The following is a 12,695-nucleotide window of genomic DNA, read 5'->3' as shown; positions in this document are numbered from 1 at the left end:
GAAATGACTGATTCTATGGCTAGGGAAGGCAAAGTACAAGATGAATCTGGAACATCTTGTACCAGAAAGTACAGCAGTGCTCAAAGAATGAAGGATACACGTCAAAGGACAAGGAGCCAGCTTCAAGGGGCTCCCAATGGCCAAATATGAAAGAATTTTAGCATCAAAATAACGAGAGTAATGGATTAGAACTCACCATATAAAATAGACTTCATAAGTTCACACCAATTACGACGGCTATGATGATGAATAAATGAATAGAGAAAAGGGAAAGTTCTTCCTAATAAGAGAACACTGACCAATAACTATAGAAGAAAAGGACAGAATTAGATAATCACCATTTTATAACCATCATGTTAATAACTGATTTGGGCAAAAATCAACAATTGGTGGTAAAACAGTGAAAGCTTGATGAGGAAAAAGTTGTTTCCATAGGTCAAAGTATCTTCCCACAAATAACTTATGAATTGCAAAGGGGAAAATCATAATTTTACGGTGGAGAAACTTGGTAGTCACCACCTTAACTAAGCAATCAAAGGTAACATCACCAATACTGGGACAGATATCACGTGTCTCCTGACGTGATGCACTAAGGAAGATACAATTTACTTAAATAGTGCCAACATGCATAACCTGAATCACAAGGAAACAGATGAACCCAAACTGAGGGACATTCTAGAAAATAAATGGCCTATGTTCTTAAAAAAATATCAATGTCAGGAAAGACATAGGCAGACTACGGAACTGTTCTAGATTTAAGAGACACAAAAACTAAATGCAATGCATGATTCTGGGTTAGATACTAGACCATAAAAATTTTTTTTTTCTATAAAGGACACTGGGACAATTGGCAAGATTTGAATAATATCTAGATTAAATAATAATATTGTATTAATGTTTTATTTCCTATTTTGATAATTACATTGTAGTTATGTAAGTAAATGTCCTTGTTCTAAGGGAACACGTGAAGTATTCAGGGGTCAAGGGGCACGATGTGTGTAACTTACTCTCAAATAGTTCATAAATGAAGGTTTTTTTCAGGCATCCACATTTTCCATTTATATGACTGAGCTGGCAACACAAAATTCTATAGAGCTTATTTTCTGGAAGGTTCATCTACATTTATGATTAACAGCCACTAGATGGCACTTTGTGATCTCCTAATTCCAGCAGCCTAGGTTTCCACACAGACTCTTAGACTCAATTATAATTAAAAAACAAACAAACAGGGCCGACCCTGTGGCTTAGCGGTTAAGTGCGTGCGCTCTGCTGCTGGCGGCCGGGGTTCGGATCCCGGACGCGCACCGACATACCGCTTCTCCGGCCATGCTGAGGCCGCGTCCCACATACATCAACTAGAAGGATGTGCAGCTATGACATACAACTATCTACTGGGGCTTTGGGGGGAAAAAATAAATAAATAAAATCTTTAAAAAACAAACAAACAGAAAACAACTGGTGATCTTTAACAAAGTACCAATATTAGGCAACCACTACATTCAAAACAGATGTTTTCACAATGGCCTACAAGGCCTTACATGATCTGAGTTTTCATTGCCCCCACAAATCCACCTCTCTGACCCTCTCTCTTTATATCTGTGTAAAGTGTTGCCTTTCACAGAACTTCCCTGACACTCCTACGTAAAACAGCAGTAGGCTCCCTGCCCTCCCCTGCTTTATTTTTCTTCCTTTCCACACTCCCAGAACATAAGTTTCATGAGGACAGACTTTATTTTGCTCACTGCCCATATCCTAAATGCCTGGAAAATGAATACAGACAAGGCATGTATCCTCTCTTTTATCTTTAGCTATTACTCATCATTTCTTCAATTGAAGTCCATCATACCTCCCCCCTCCAAACCAGTCCCCTAATGGAACTAGATTCTGAAGAGCCTTAAATGTCAGGCATTGAAGTATTTTATGTGGAAGAAAGTCATCAAGAGATTTAAGCAGCAGAGTGTCCCTACAAAAGCAGTACTTTAGAGAAATTTCTTTGGCAAGAAGGTGGTAAAATGTAGCATGACTGAAAACCAAAGATGCAGGAGACACTGCAGAGGTAGTAATTACAGTCAAGATCTCTCATGTCAGGAGACAGGCTTGATCCTGGCTCTAGTTTACCGGAGCTCCATGACTCTGGATAAACTGCTAATTCAAGAAGCTCTTTGTGCCTCAGTTGGCCAGTGTGTAAAACGAGGGCAGGAAAATTATCTACCTTATAGGGAACATAAACGTTATGTTTATCCTATGCTAAGTACATGGCTGATACATAGATTTTAGCATTACATAGATTTTAGCATTACATATAAGAAACAAGGGAAAAACAACAAGCAATTATCTGTTCATTTTTTCAACTTATTTTTACTGAGTGTCTATAGGTATGTCAGGTGCTTTTCTAGGCACCAGAAATGCAGCCGTGAGCAAAAAAAAAAAAAGAGTCCCTGGTCCTTACAATGTTTACATTCCAGCAAGAGGTGACAAAAAATAGCCCTAATTTACCTAAATCTATCTGGTTCTTAAGTTTCCACTGGTGAATAGCTAAAGTTGGGACAGCAAAGCCCTATCTAAGTGTCTCTCAGGGAGACATATGTTCTATAATGTCAGGCTATGAGAAGGGCTATAAAAAAATTAAGTAGGGCAAGAGGACAGTGTATGTTGACATTATTTTAAATAGGGTTGTGACATTTGAGCAAAGAAGTGAGAGATGCTGGAGTTTAATCTGGAATGATTCAAAATAAAACTGAAATTCAGGAGCAAAAATGGATTTGAGTCTTAGAAAGGATTTAGCTCTGGCTTCAAAAGACTAAAAGCTGACTGAAATAAGCACCTTAGAAACTCTAGTTTACTTACATGTAAACTTGAGTCTTCTCTTTCTTTCTGCCTTGGGGAATGAAGACTGCAGGATGTCCTAATTCAGACAACTATCTTCTAGGGTCTGTGTTAGGGGCTGAATTGTCTTCCCCCTCAAAAAGGTATATTGGAGTCCTAACCTCCAGTATCTCAGAATGTGACTTTATTTGGAGATAGGATCTCTATAGAGGTAATCAAGTTAAGATGAGGTCATTAGGATGAGCCCTAATCCAATATGATGAGTGTCCTTATTAAAAAGGGAAATTTGGGGGCCAGCCCGGTGGGGTAGTGGTTAAGTTTGTGTGCTCTGCTTCGGCGGCCTGGGGTTTGCAGGTTTGGATCCCAGGCGGGGACATACACACCGCTCATCAAGCCATGCTGTGGTGGTGTCCCATATACAAAAATAGAGGAAGATAGGCACAGATGTTAGCTGAGGGCTAATCTTCCTCAGCAAAAAGAGGGGGATTGGCAAGAGATGGTAGCTCAGGGACAATCTTCTTCACCAAAAAAGCCAAAAAAAAAAGGGGAAATTTGGACACAGATTGAGATACGCATAGAGGGAAGATAATGTAGGGACACAGGGAGAAGATGGCTATCTTCAAGCCAAAGATAGAGGCCTGAAAAAGAGCCTTCTCTCACAGTCCTCAGAAGGAACTAACCCTGCTGACACCTTGATTTCAGACTTTTAGCCTCCAGAACTGTGAGACAATAAATTTCTGTTATTTAAACCACCCAGTTTGTAGTACTTCGTTACATTAACTCTAAGCAAACTAATACAGACTGGAAGAAAATCATATTTGTATACTTACCTCTCTTAAGAGATCATAAGCCCTTTGAGGGGAAGAGCTGTCTCTGTTCTAAATCATCTTTGTATCCCTTCTAGAGTACCTGATCTGATGCAAAAATTTAATAAGATACTATTTTAAGTTCCAGCACCCACATACAGTGGCACTCAATAAATGTTAAATTTCTCCAACTACCTTTTCCATATATATTTTTCTGACAGATAATTTCTTACTTTTGCAAATCGACAAACTGAACTGAACTTCTGAGACATATTCAAGTAGTAATCTCAACTCAGTAATCCTAAACTGGAGTTAGGGTTTGGCAATATCAAAATAAAAATATGAGTACCTAAGTTTACCAGGTGTTATATACAAATAATTAAATATAATCTATCCCTGATGTTTAGGCAACTATACTGCAAACTGGATCTGATACAGATACATATATAGGAAATACCAACAGATGAGTTAAAGCCATTAGTTTGATCCATGACTACAATAATGCATATATTAATGACGGGGATACGTTCTGAGAAATCCATCATTAGGTGGTTTTGTTGTTGTGCGAACATCATAGAGTGTACTTACACAAACATAGATAGTGTAGCCTACTACACACCTAGGCTATATGGTACTAATCTTATGGCACCACTATCATATATGTGGGTCCATCGTTGACCAAAACATCATCATGTAGCGCATGACTATAGCAATAAGAAATGTCACATAAAAGTCAGAGGTAAACCTATCTAAGGCAAGAAAGAAAGCATGAAGAACAGAGTAGTCAACAGAGTATTTTACTCCCGCTCAGCACTGGGCTAGGCACTCACATGCAACTTTATCCTCAGAACCTCGCCATTTATAGATAAGGCAACTCAGACTCAAGGAAGTCAAATGACATTGCCCAAGTTCACCCAATAATGGTGTTGGAGGCAAGGTGGAACCTGGGACTGTGTGATTCAAAAGGACAAGCTCTTTTCAGTAAACAGCATACAAGCATATACCTATATTATCTTTCCACCTAGAAACAAGAGCATGAGTTACCTAATTTATCCCATTATATTCTTAATACTAGCAAAGAAAAATACAAAATACAATTCCTGTTAAATCCATTCTCAAAGGCACAGGTAGTTGTAGAAGAGAAAAGGAGTATCAAAGAAGGTTGCCACCAAGCTCACACGTAGACAGAACCTGACATCTTTGATCAAACTGCTTGGTTGAAAGGATATTCAAGAACATTCACAGGCTGAAGAACAGCACAATAAGTAAGAGCAAGTGAATGAGAAGACACACTTGCCCATAAATTACATTTATAATTAGTTACAGAATAGGGCTACCCTAATATTTCAAAAAACAAAAGTTCACAAGACTACTCCTACAAGGACTGGTAGTCTTTGTGTAAAATGCCTAACCACTCAGAACAAAGAATCTAGAATTCGAGTAAATAATATATAAAGTTCATCAACAAGACTTGTGGTACCAACACCAAACATCATGGCATTGATGTCTGTTCACCACTATTGGTGACAATTCTTATATGGTAGTTAAAATATATATATTAAATGTTCTCAAACTTCTTGATAAGCTATATTAAAATATTGTCCAAGGCATTTAAGCCACCAATAAAATTATTACAATGAAGTACACCTGGCTTTAATCTTCATCTATGAAACTAAAGGCACACCATGGTATAAATGAACATGATTTTTACTTATCTAGTTCCTGCCAACTGACTTGTGTCCAGTGCTACTATACTTCTCTGAAAATGAACAAAGTATATTTAACTTATTTTGTGGTTTCTGATAACTTTCTGAAGTCATTCCTTGTTAAAGTAGTTGAAAAACTGGATACTCCAGTCTTCATAGCTGATGTCGTGGGCCTTTTTCAAATTCCCAAAGTTAATCCTCCAGTAAGAGGCACACAGAACCAGAGGGCTCTTCCACAACTGCGCTTACTATAACTTTAGGAGAGGGTACTTGAGACAGTATTAAGCCTATCAATTAGGCCTACTAATACCTAACTCTCACCCTGAAGACTCTATGGCAGAGACTACAAACTTCAGGCTGTAAGCCAAATCCTGTCCTTAAATTTTTGTTTACCATGGTTAAAAAAAAAATCACATAGTCATGAACACTAAACAATCTGGAGAATCACATAAAAACAAAGATTTCCAGGGTCTCTCAAAAAATCAGAACACCTGGTAACACTGGACTCATCTTCTCACAGGACAACCAGCAAGAGCTAAACAGTCTGTCTTCTTTCGATATTAAAGGACGACGCCCGCTCCGCACATTCTAGCAATCACCATTCCCTTCTGGCTCACACAAGAGTATGCTTCATAAGCCACATTCTAAAAATAAATCAACACAATCACAAATTACATACAATATTCATTTTGAACTAAGAACACACATGACCCAAATTCTGAAAGATTTGGAATTCTTTAAAAAAGCCAAAGATGATGTAAAATGAAAGCAAAATGAAACAAATGAATCTGTGTAACCAGGTGGTAACATAATCATACAGCAAGGAACTAACCCATGTAACTTTAAAACTCAGTAACGTGACTCTATACCTCTAGTGAAATATACCCTAAGAAGAATAACAAAAAATCATTTGCTTTCTTCAGTAATCACATTGTTGGTGGCAGTGTTGGCACTGTCATTCTGAGACTATTTTGTATGTATACTGTGGGAAAAAGAAAATGAGTAATCATGTTGGTGCTGTTGAGAACTGGGGTTTTCAGCATGGGAGAAAGGAGGTAGAGATGTAAAATCAAAGGTAAGAAAAGTCCCTGGGTCATTTAATTTGATTTTTAAGTATAACATGAACCGATGATTTTTTTAAAAGAAAAAAACACCACTTATTTCCTAGCTCTAATCACAGAAAAAGCCTAGAAACAATGACTAACTCAGTAGGAATAAGCACCTAAAGTGCCCAGATTGTGATCTCCAAATGCCATTTCCCACCAAAAGGCTTCTTAGAGAAAGGGTTATTTCCCGCTCTGGGGCAGAAAATGTACAAGTCCTTTTTTTTTTTTTGGTGAGGACAATTTGCCCTGAGCTAACATCTGTGCCAATCTTCCTCTACTTTATATGTGGGTCGCTGCCACAGAATGGCTGATGAGTGGTGTAGGTCCGCACCCAGGATCTGAACCTGAGAACCCCGGCTGCTAGAGCAGAGCATGCTGAACTTAACCACCATGCCAGAGAGCCGGCCCCAAGATAAGTCTTGACAAACTGTCATACCAGATAACAAAAAGCTATCAAAGATGTCTCAGATTGAGTCAAATGGACTCAAGGGTCATCATGAAGGGACTCCAAGTGGCCAAAGATGAGACAACTAATAAAAATAACGACTACACATGCTACAAAATGCATGGATATTGAAAACATCATGCCAGGTAAAAGAAGTCAGTCACAAAAGACCACATGTTGTATGATTCCATTTATACGAAATGTCCGGACTAGGCAAATTCAAAGACAGAAAGTAGATTAGCGGTTGCCTACGGATGGAGATGGGGTAGCACGGGGGTAATGAGGAACGACTGCTAATGCGTGCAGGGTTTCTTTTTGGGGTGATGGAAACATTTCAAACTTATCAGATCATGGTGACGGTTGCCCAACTCTACAAACATACCAAAAACCACAGAATTGTACACTCTAAACAGGTGAATTTTATGGTATGTAAATTACACCTCCATAAAGCTGTACAAAAAAAACCCAACTACATTGGATTGAACAAAAACATGTTTAAATCTGTGAGTTTTTAATCAAGTAAATCTTTATTGGTCATTTTGGAGGATGCTAGGAATCCAAATCATTATTTCGAAAACTGGAAAGCATCAAGCATTTACCCTCTCTCTCATACATATGAAGTGTCTCTCTGGGTAACCAAACAGATGAGGTGAAGTTTCCCTTTATAAAAGTATTACAGTTAATAAATTAAAGAATATTACCATTTTGAAACCCTAAATAAAATAATGGATCTAGGCAATGATCAATGGCCACTAACATCACAAAAAGAGTCAACCATACAGTAGGTGCCTTCTGATAGAAGTATACACCATCACCTAAGAAGCAGTCTAGCAAAAACAAATTTGCAAAGAAAAAAAACTCATGGAGAACCTAGAGATAAAAAGACTAGAGAGACTTTTCAAGCAGTGGCACAGGAAGGAACTTATGAATCCTGACTCAAACTTAAATAGCAGGGAAATCTGAACACTGATTGGATATTAGATATTAAGGACTTGTTTTAAAAAATTTTAGGCGTGATAATAGTACTGTAGTTATGTTTTAAAAAATTAAGAGTCCATATCTTACAAAATGATATGATGTCTGGGGGTTTGCTTTAAAATAAGATGGAGGGGAGTAGGGGAGAAGATATAGATAAAACAACATTGGCCATAGTTGATAATTGTTGAAGTTGTGATGAATACATGAAAGATTATTTTGCCATTTTCTCTCATTTTGTATATATTTGAAATTTTCCACAATAAATCTTTTAAAAAGCTTTTTAATAACGCAGCCAGGGCCGGCCCCGTGGCTTAGCGGTTAAGTGCACGTGCTCCGCTGCTGGTAGCCCGGGTTCGGATCCCCTGACGCACCGCTTCTCCGGCCATGCTGGGGCCGCGTCCCACATACAGCAACTAGAAGGATGTGCAGCTATGACATACAACTATCTACTGCGGCTTTGGGGGGGAAAAAAATAAATAAATAAAATCTTAAAAAAAATAAATAAATAACGCAGCCAATTCTACACATCATCGGAATTACTGCATTTCACAAATTCAAACATAAATATGTCTCCTACCATTTCACATCTCTGAAATCAAGACACATCTTACAGTGAATGGTGTATCAGTTTAACTGGTAGTGATTTTTCTTAGTGATACATAGAATGGTGTATTTAGAAACTGATAGCACCTTAAATTCAATAAAAAACTGTAAGATTTTAAATATATCTAGATATCTATTTCTTCTTAGCTAAGTCATTATTTGCATTGGCCCCCAGAAAGCAAGAGTTCAAAAAAACTCTTGGCTATCTGAATTTTCTTACTTGCTTGGAATTAATTCAGTTACAATAAGAGAAGCATTAAAATAATACTTGAGCCAATATAAAAACGAACTTAGCCCCCAAACTAGCATTAGTGGTAGAGAGGATCTGGAGAACATGGGGCAAAAGTCTACCTAAAGTGTAAAAAAAAATTGCTGCAGTTATTCCACCAGGTTGAAAAACTACAGTAAAAACTGATTCTAGCTGACCAGTCTGCCTTTTCTTCATGTTTAAGAAACGAGTTCCTGGGGCTGGCCCCGTGGCTTAGCGGTTAAGTGCACGCGCTCCGCTACAGGCGGCCCGGGGTTTGGATCCCGGGCACACACCAATGCACCGCTTGTCAGGCCATGCTGAGGTGGCATCCCACATACAGCAACTAGAAGGATGTGCAACTATGACATAAAACTATCTACTGGGGCTTTGGGGAGAAAAAGGGAAAAAAAAAAAAAAAGGAGGATTGGCAATAGATGTTAGCTCAGGGCTGATATTCCTCACAAAAATAAATAAAATAAATTTAAAAAATGACGTGGAATATTTAATGCTATGAAAAATATTGATGTAATGTTAACTGGGGAAATGTATACCCAATGGTTCCATTTTTGTCTTAGAAAGTATATACATGTTTATTAACAGGAACTCAAAGAAATTATGGTACACTCATTTAATGGAATGCTAGATGAAGCTACTCTCCGTGTCCTGATACGGAATCATTCTAAGACTTGGTGAAAAAGGCAGACCTTAAAAAAAATAGTAAGGCTGCACTATATGGAACTGCTATGAAACCAATTTCTAACGTACACTGTTAAGTGTAAAAAGCACCCAATAAAATTTAATTTAAAAAAACTGTTTCAGGCTTATGCATTCTACTCTCTACCGCAAAAAACGTTGGAAACTTAAAAGTATTTTCCATGTAAAAATTACATTTTTGGAAAATTAAGAAATAAAACCATGTCCCCTCTGACTTCACAGATCAGTGAGTGCTTGAATGAGCAAAAGCACTTCTCCAGCTCAAATAATTTTACTACCAAATTTATACTAAAGCCATAAAGTTCTTGAACTGCAAATAAAGTGAAAATCACTGTCAAAACTAACTTCCTAAGCTAAGTAATAAAATTATTAGATATGAAATCCATTCTGGAATTATGCTCCATAGAAAATTTCAAAAGTAGACATAAACTGTGTTAAATTATAAAAGCTTATGAAAACAGATAAAGGCACATAGCTATTGGTATACACATTGAAAACTAAATGCTCAAAGAGAGGTAGAACACTGTACCCTTTTAGAGACATAGCCAGTGGGCCATGAAAAGGTATCTAAACACCCAGGCATCCTGAGGTCCCTTATTCAGAAGCCTCTGTTCACTCAGCCTCTACCTTATTTGTCCTCAGACACACCAAAAGGAATTGTCATTTGGAGACAGCAATGGTTAGTAACCAGGGCTTTGGGGTATGTCAGGCCTGGGGTGGAATCCTAGCTTTACAATTTTCTAGGGGAGTAATGTGGCAAATCTCAATTTCCTTATCTGTAAAGTAACATGGAGATCATTATCAACTAGTTAAAGGTAGTAAATAAGAGTACAGCGTCTGAAAAACTGAAATGGAGAAGAAATTCTTCAAATGAGACGACTAAAAATCCCCAAGTCAAATCTTTCAGCACAGTGAAAGAACCCAAAGGAAACAAATCCTAAAGAGCACTGAGCTGGAAGGCAGGAGCCCTGGATTCCAGTTTTGACTCTGCTACAACCAGCTCCAGCTCCCTGGGCATATTATTTCATATATGTAGGGTCTAGTTTTAAGATCTACAAAACCAGGGGACTGAAAATCCTTTCCACCTGTACCACACCATGATCGAATTACTATGATGCTACTTATTGTTTTATTTCCAAAAGTTTCTAAAATTTTTCATTTAACTTTGGTCCTGATCGGCTTTCATTATGACTGAGCTATCAGTCATACCAACATATAAGACTGTTTCCTTAACTAAGTTATCTAAGATCAGATTACTAAAAAAGTGGCAAAATCAGAATTCAAACCAGATCTGACTCACTCTGAAGACCAAACTCTACGGCAATTCTTTTTCCTCAGACCTTTTCCCTGACTAATCTGGGAAGTAGCAGTTTGCGTTTCCAAAATGACTGGAAGTCAGGAGTGCAGTCAAGAGTCATGGAACAGAGTCAAGTTACCTGAGCCAGGTGGGGCTTGAACTTCTGACAACAGTACTCTAACCAAGCTAATAAATTAGACATTTCAGCTACTTAAAAGGAGGCTGGAGAAACAAAAAAAGAAAGTTTTTCTTGATAATTTTACCTATTAGTTGAAGAAAAACACAAAAATAAAAGCACCTTTTCTGAAACTACAGGTAAATGGGAGTGGTACAATCACATATGTTTTCAGGAGTCAAAGTTATACAAGATGAAATATTCAGTAAAATAACTGCTAGATTATTTGTACTATTTGCTTGCTTTTGTGCGAGTACTGAAATAATTAAAAACACAAATTAACTCTAAGTTACCCACTGTAGTGAATGGAGTAATCCAAAGTACATATATTTGGCTTTAGAAATAAAGCATATGGTCTAAATAGATAATCCAAAGTAATGAATATTTTGTGTTAAAAATTAAGTGTATGATCACCTACATATATTTATTTCCAAAATTATAGGTTGATCAGGCTAATATTAAGATTAATTTCCATGTGGAGAGACCAGGACAGATGACTTCCAAATAATACAGTGAATAATAAAATCACCACCTCCTTACATCAGCAGAAAATATAACATTTTATGACACATTCATATCAGCTCCACAGGGAATAACAAAACTAAGGCACACACACACAAAATAACCTTTAAATTCCCACTGCATACTAGAACCAGGTTAGCTCCTTGATGTTTCCTTTAAAACCAATCTGACACTAAAAACTGGTTTTCAAATAATCCATACATGGATAATCAAGAGGAAAATACACATACATCTATAAACACATTTAAATGTGCTGGTTACCAAGCACTTTACAAAACACAAAATTTCATAAGACAGTTGATAGAAATGGAGCAAGAGGTGAGATCACCTACCACTTTAGCTCTATGGATAGAGGTCATTATGTGCTCTCCTCAAACATTAGGTAGCCGCCAAAAACGACACAAACACACACACACCTATATGGTAGTGTCATTCAGAAAGGTAACCTAGGAAAGCCTCTGAATTGCATTTTATCAGCTCAGAAAGAATTAGACGGGATGCAACTCCAAATAACATCAAGTAAGTGAAAAAGTGTCAAGAAAATAATACATTTTTTTCCCTGAATACAAATTAGCTAAAAGACAGTTTCCAAGACCCTTTGCAATTAAACGTTAGTACAAGATAAAAGTTCTTTAGGCTAAGCCTCACCCGCAGAAGCCCTCTACTGGGCGTTTCTACTAAGCTGTGGCCAACTTCTGTGTTTCCCACAATAGCGCTAAGCCACGGTTATGCATCCTGCTGATAAAACCGCACATGTGGCCCTTAGTACACCAAACCAGAATCATCAACAGTGTTGGCTAAAGCCCGTCATTTTTGGAGGCCCGCTCCAGAAGGTATCTGCATCCAGTGCGAGGGCTTGAGGCTTAGAGAAGATAGGCAGTAACAGAAACTGGCTGTATACACAGTGGTCTGCCTACACACTGCAAAGAAGGCGATGCGCCCTGCTGGCTCAGGAAGTTGACTAACCCAGAGAAAGATCCAAGCCCTCCTCTAGAAAAGGGCGCGTGTGGCTGGCAGACCAAAACACGGAGAATTCATTCAAGAATTCCCCGCCAGCCTACCGTGCAGACGGAGGGATGAAAGCAGGTATGGAAGAGACCAGAGTTCACAGACAGACTGATAATGATCTACCAGCTCCGCTGGGAGGCCCAAGCAGGGGAGTTGTGCCTCCTCGCTGGAGTTGGGGAGGTCATGTACGGACGGGCTCTGGTCCTCCTCCAGCAGCCTTTCCAGCAGGCCCGGGGCTGCTGGGACCCAGGCCTGGCCT

At 38.3% G+C, this 12,695-nt stretch overlaps 1 protein-coding gene across 1 annotated transcript in view; it reads right to left on the bottom strand.

Moving 5' to 3' along the window:
- The window catches only part of SRPK1 (SRSF protein kinase 1), a 73,896-nt gene that overhangs the window by 60,406 nt on the left and 795 nt on the right, over positions 1-12,695 (bottom strand).

Source organism: Diceros bicornis, chromosome 14 (assembly GCF_020826845.1).
Source record: "Diceros bicornis minor isolate mBicDic1 chromosome 14, mDicBic1.mat.cur, whole genome shotgun sequence".
NCBI lineage: Eukaryota > Metazoa > Chordata > Mammalia > Perissodactyla > Rhinocerotidae > Diceros > Diceros bicornis.
Note: the sequence above shows the minus strand (reverse complement) of the source record. Positions and strands in the feature narration are given on the sequence as shown.